Here is a 6,161-nt window from a genome sequence, read left to right on the forward strand (position 1 = left end):
TTTGCTTCAGGTTTGTTATTTGGCTGTAAAATAATAAATGCTGTTTCATTTGTAAGCGACTTACAGGATAAAAGTGCCTGCTAAATTAATCAATGTAAATATCAGACACTTTATATGAGTGAATGTGAACGTTTAATGTGGTCAGTACAGTAGGCCTATTTGGGTTTTTTAATATTACCCATGAAGTCATCAGGCATCTCTTCTCTCTCTAAGAATGCAGTGAGAACCAGGTGAACAAGTTTGGACAAAAGCCCAACCCCCACTGTTTTTAAACCTTTTTCAGTAGGACTTTTAGATAGTGGTCTCTACACCGTGTGTTTTGGTTTTTAACACACTTTTAAGCAGTACTGTTGAACACTTTGGCCTAAATCAACATTTCTTTAGAATTGTCATGTGAATATCCTACAGGTATCGTGATGACTTAATGAGAAGGGCAGCCAGGCTTTTAGCAATTTGGAAAATGGACACACCCTTCCTGACTGATACCATAACAACATCGAAACTGATGTCATACTCTCTGCAGTGTAGTGTCGTCTCTCAGTGTAACACAGATCTTAGATAATTTGATGGCATATTCATAGTATTTGTTGTTGCGAAAGAAATGTAATTTGTAGGTTGTATTATGTGGTGGTGGTTGATGTTAAAGGGAAACAAGTTCACCTGTTTCCCTAAGTGTGTTTCATGCATGTTATGTTGTTGTGAGTCTTCATTGTTTACCTTTTGTGTGTACAATCTTGGACAAAAAAAAGTATGTTAACACAACTGTGTTTATTGTGGTAATAATAATATGTATATTAGGCTATAAGATGTACACACCCACATATACAGTGTATGAATATATATACAGTATATATATATATAAAATAATATATGAAGTTGTTTGAGACATACTGTATATATTTAAGCCAATTTATTTTACACATATATGGTCGGTTTCACAGACACGGCTTAGTTTAAGACAGGACTATGCCTTAGTTGAATTAAGATATTTATGTGGCTTTTATAAAAACGCCTTAGAAAAATACATTACTGGTGTGCATCTTGAGACCAAACAATGGCACTGGTTTATTTTAAGATATTTCTGGGCATGTTGTATTGAGTTAAGACCGGTCAAACATTCATTTTAGTCTGGAACTAGTCTTAAAGGCGGGGTAACCGATTTCCGAATTACGCTCAGAGTCGGGCCGAGTACCAAAACAACCTTGTAGCCAATCAGCAGTAAGGTGCACAGGACGGTTCTCTACAGTATATTCTGAAAAGTGAGCTCATATGCTTTAAAAACTCTAGATGTAATTTTTGCACTGTTGGCTGTATACCCTGCTGTCAGTTGCCAAAATGCAAAAGCTGATGGTCTAACTAAATCCAGTATTTTGATTTGCCACATTGCTGTTTTTCACATTTAGGCTTAGGGTTATTTATTACATCTACATGATATTTGATTAATGAGATGCATCTGTTGACTCAGCAGTTTGGAAAATCACTTTTATTGACAGGGTCTACAGTAAATCACGTTGTAATAAAATGATAAACCACAACAATCATCGATTAAAGTATTAATAATTACAATAAACGATTCTTCCATCAAGTAATATTGTTCATTAAACTTACTGTATTGTTCTTAAAGGCTTTCTCTTTCTGCTTGTTTACCAAGAGTTGAAATTCTCATGTATTAGCTTTGGCTATACTGTAGCAATGAAAACAATATTAATAGTTTCATTTTTCGTTTTGATCTTGTTCTTGCTGAAAACATGTAAATCTCTTGCCTTCTTTTTGTAAATCATGTAATATCTCCTCTTCTTAAATTAATGATTTCAGGACCAGTTTATTCTGGTTTTTACTTGTCCTCGTAGGCCTATGGTCCTTATACTAACCAGATCTACCCGGTTTGGGTGAGTTAGCCTCCCACACAGAGGCGGCATGGTGCACAATTCTTTTGATGGGGCGCAACAAACCATCTGACGTGATGTAATTGCATCACTGATCAGCTAAAAAAAGGTTTAACAAAGCATGTTATGGTGTTTATTAACAGTAATAAGGTGCCAGTTCAAATGATGTTTTTTATTATTACTTATTATAGTAAACTGTAGTAAAATTCCTAGATGCTACAGTGTTTTTGATCCGTACCATAGTAAATATTAAGGTATAATGCAGTATTTTATAGTTTATCAATTCACTATTGTAGTGCATGGAGTGTTCAGGAAACTGTTTTGTTAATGGAATTGTTAATAATGACCATATTTAGAGAGACAGGCAGACATCTATTTGATGTCTGCATTTTCATCTGCAAGACATCTGGCAGATGTTGTTTGCTCATCTGCCCTACATCTCTGAGACGTCTGCTGTCAGATGTCACATAGACCTCTAGAATATGTCTATAAGATGTGTATGATTTAGACAACAGCTCTTTCTAAGATGTTTAGCAGATGTTTTTACAGAGCAGATGTTTTCCAGACCTCCAGATCTTTAGCAGAAATCTTACAGATGTACCTGTGCTATCTGTGATTAGAACCTCCTATTTAAAGTTTCCAGTTTATCACAAAAATCAAAGGAATTCATTAAAAAAATTGTATGTGATATTTATACTTCTGGAAAGTTCCTATATTGTGTAAATTCTGTAACTCATTTCCAGAAAACACAGACCATATTTTTTTTCAGAGCATATTTTTCTTTAATTCCTAGCCAAAGTGCAATAATTGTGGTTAAATGAGTAAAATGTGTTAGAATTAACATGTCGTTTGTAAAAAATTAAATATGGAAACTGTGAAAAAGGAGGTCAAACTTTTTTAAATTAATATTAATAACTTACTTTTGTTAGCTAAGAATTTTATTCCCAAATGTATTTTTTTAATCACCATGTTTATAGTATTTAAGAATTATTTGGGACAAAAATGCTGTCAAAAGCAAATAATAAAAAGCAGGAATTTTGTTAGACTTATTTCTTTTTTGTCTTATTTGTTGTATTATCTTTTATAATTTTTTCTTGTCTTAGTCCCTCTTAAAATTGATGTTTTTGAATGTAAACTGTATACCATCTTGTTTTGTGATGTTTTTGTTATACTTTAATAAAAAAAATAAAAGGTGCTTTTTATCGCAGATGAAATCGATACAATTGAATTGCCACTACTTTTACATGAAGGTGGTTATGAGGACAATATATTTCATATAGGTGTGTTTTTTCCACATATAAATCACAAAAACTACTTCAGTTAATGGACTTATTAATGGAATGCATAAGAAAAAAGATATCAGCTGACATTCTCGCCCAATGAGCATTTAAGCTTTGTTGTCATCAAGACGTAACTCGGACACATTTCTAACCGGCATGCATCTTGCGCTGATCACCGGTGATCGATTCTGCGCAGAATTTGTCCATCTCGAACAAGCCTAATGCTTACCTATACGGAAAAACGAATGACATAGGACCACGTGCAATGTCACGCATGAACGTGGTTACTAAATGATCGTTTAAAAGCGTTCCTAGCTTTGGTTGTCCTAGTGACAGTTTGAACAAACCCTCCAGTAACTGACGAGAGATGGACGACGTGAGCTCCACTCCTATTGGAAGTTGCTCATCATTTGCATAATGTTGAACAATTCTCAACTTTTGTCACTTGACTCACTAAATCCTTGATGTTTCGAGTCTTATGAAACCCAAACCCTAACCCACACCCTAACCTAGCCCTAACTATCTTTAAACTTGCCAAAAAACACGGCTGCGTGATGACATAAGACTCAAAACACCAAGGATATAGTGGACACGCCCATTTTCTGTGGCCAATGGTCACTGTCACACTGTCGCTCCTGCTGCTATCTTGGTCACGTTGTTCTGTTAACCTTTGTATTTTCCGTTTTGTGCTCCACTTGTAGTTTCTTTCGGACATTTTGCCGCTATTCCGTCTAGCAATATCAGTGACGTAAATGAAAATGATTGACATGATTTCACCAGCAGCTGATTGGACCGATGTGACCCAAATGTCACATCTATCCAATCACCGGCTTGTTTTGTTGTGTAAAAACTTGTTTCTTATGGGCCAATGAGGGTCTATTTTTTGTTTGCGCTGAAGTAAATTTAAAATAAAAAAATCTGGCCAATCAGAGGCCCCTAAACAGGTGGTGCCCCTAGGGTGCAGCCTAGGCAGGCCTGTGCGTTAATCTGCGCCTGTGACCGTACTGGGGTCTTCTGGGTGAGAAGAGGCTTTTTCGAGTTGAACCATACTAGCCTGCCACCGACTGGCGAGATCAGCCGGGTGTAGGCAGGGGAGGAGTAAAAAAAATGGCCGTCAGGTCGGACACTTCGTGCTTCCCGTAGGGAGCTGAACCTTCAGCAGACCACGGGATATGAATTTCTTATATATAATCATAACCGAATGTGTCAGAATAAACACGCAACACATGTCATATATACACGTAACATTCTGGCCAATGAGAATAAAGTTTGTCGTCATCAAGGCATTCGCAGCCGATTTTGTGCAACTTTTAGCGCCTGACCTAGGTGGCTGGTCTCATTTTGCTCTCGCTGTACTTCAATGGCACATGTCATTGTAAGGCGGCTGCAGTGCTGATCAAAGTCGGACAAATTCTCTAATCAGAATGCATTGCTGTTGTAAGGTGGCTGCAGATTCTTGTGGCGCCGCATGAAGTCGAACAAGCCAATTGATTCTCTGTGAAACGGTTGAGAATTGTAAACATGTATAACTCAATATTGATACGCTATCAGCAAAAGTAGGAGGGTCTGGGGCGCATGAGCGAGCCAATTAGAGAGCAGCCTCAGGTCACCTGCCTGCCAAGGCTTGTTCGACTTCATGCGGTGCCGCAAGAATCTGCAGCTGCCTGACAACAGCAATGCATTCTGGTTAGACAATTTGTCCGACTTTGATGGTTGTGGCTAGAACGGATACAGCTACAGCCGGAAGTGATGCAAAATCTCACCATAAAATTACTACTCACCATAAAAACTGTTGTCAGCGTGACAAAAATTATGCGGTATTGAAGTGCGCATGCCCAGTGGTGCGCGTTCACGAGAGCACTTCGACACATGCACATTCGGTGGGGGCAGACGCCGGCGTTCTGACTGACAACCCGGAAGCGCAACTTTGTGTTTACAAGCAGACGCACTGTATATAAACTGATCTTCGCAAAATGTCTGATGATTTCGATATTGTGGAAGACTTGCACTTTTTTGCCCAATCGTACAAACCGAATGCGCATGCGTCGAAGTGCTCTCGTGAACGCGCACCATAGGCTGACAAGACAGAGGAGAATATATTGAATAAATTCATTATTTTGGTTTGTTTTTCGCACATAAAGTATTGTCGTCGCTTCAAAAAAATTCAATTGAGCCACTATGAGCGGATGGACTAATTTAACGATGTCTTTAGTACTTTTCTGGACCTTGACAACAACTATAACCATGACGTCTATGCGGAGGCCTGGAAATCTCTCGGATGTCAACTAAAATATCTTTATTTGTGTTCCGAAGACGTCGGGGAGGTCTTAAAACATGTTGAACGTCATGTGGGTGAGTAAAAAATAACACAATTTTGATTTTGAGATTAACTTTTCCTTTAACAGTCTTCTTGTCTGGATAATTTGGTGGGGCGGCGCTCCTGTGCCCCCTATTGACCAGCCGCCACTGCCTCCCAGTCACTACATCACAAACTGCTGGCTCTGCACCCGTGTTTGTCATGTTTGTTTTTGAATACTTCTCTTTTTGTTTTCCTTTTGTCACTTCCTCTTATTGATCAACGCTTGGGTCATGGCAGTAAAGATTTTAATTATAAAAGGTATAATTCGGAACATAAAACGATCATAATAAACGTAACTGTGCTCTGTACTTTGCACGAAGCATAATTTTAACATAGGAATGAAGTGCATATTCCTAATATATTCAGAAAAGAAAAACAATTAGATATTTTATTAGATTCTCAAATGACAAAAAAAAATTGACAGGATATTCATATAATAAGATTTAATAAATAGTGAAAAAAGAAATGTCCATGACGAATATTATCATCTTCCGTAACATTTTTAAAGGACTGTTTACACAGGCACAAAGATATTTACATTAAGTTTTAAAAAAAATTTAAGAAACGCATCTGCCTGTACCTTTCAAATGGTTTTGAAAATTGAAAACAGGTTAACAGATTACTGGTAGTTTTCCG

This window comes from Triplophysa rosa, linkage group LG9 (genome assembly GCF_024868665.1).
Source record: "Triplophysa rosa linkage group LG9, Trosa_1v2, whole genome shotgun sequence".
Classification (NCBI taxonomy): Eukaryota; Metazoa; Chordata; class Actinopteri; order Cypriniformes; family Nemacheilidae; genus Triplophysa; species Triplophysa rosa.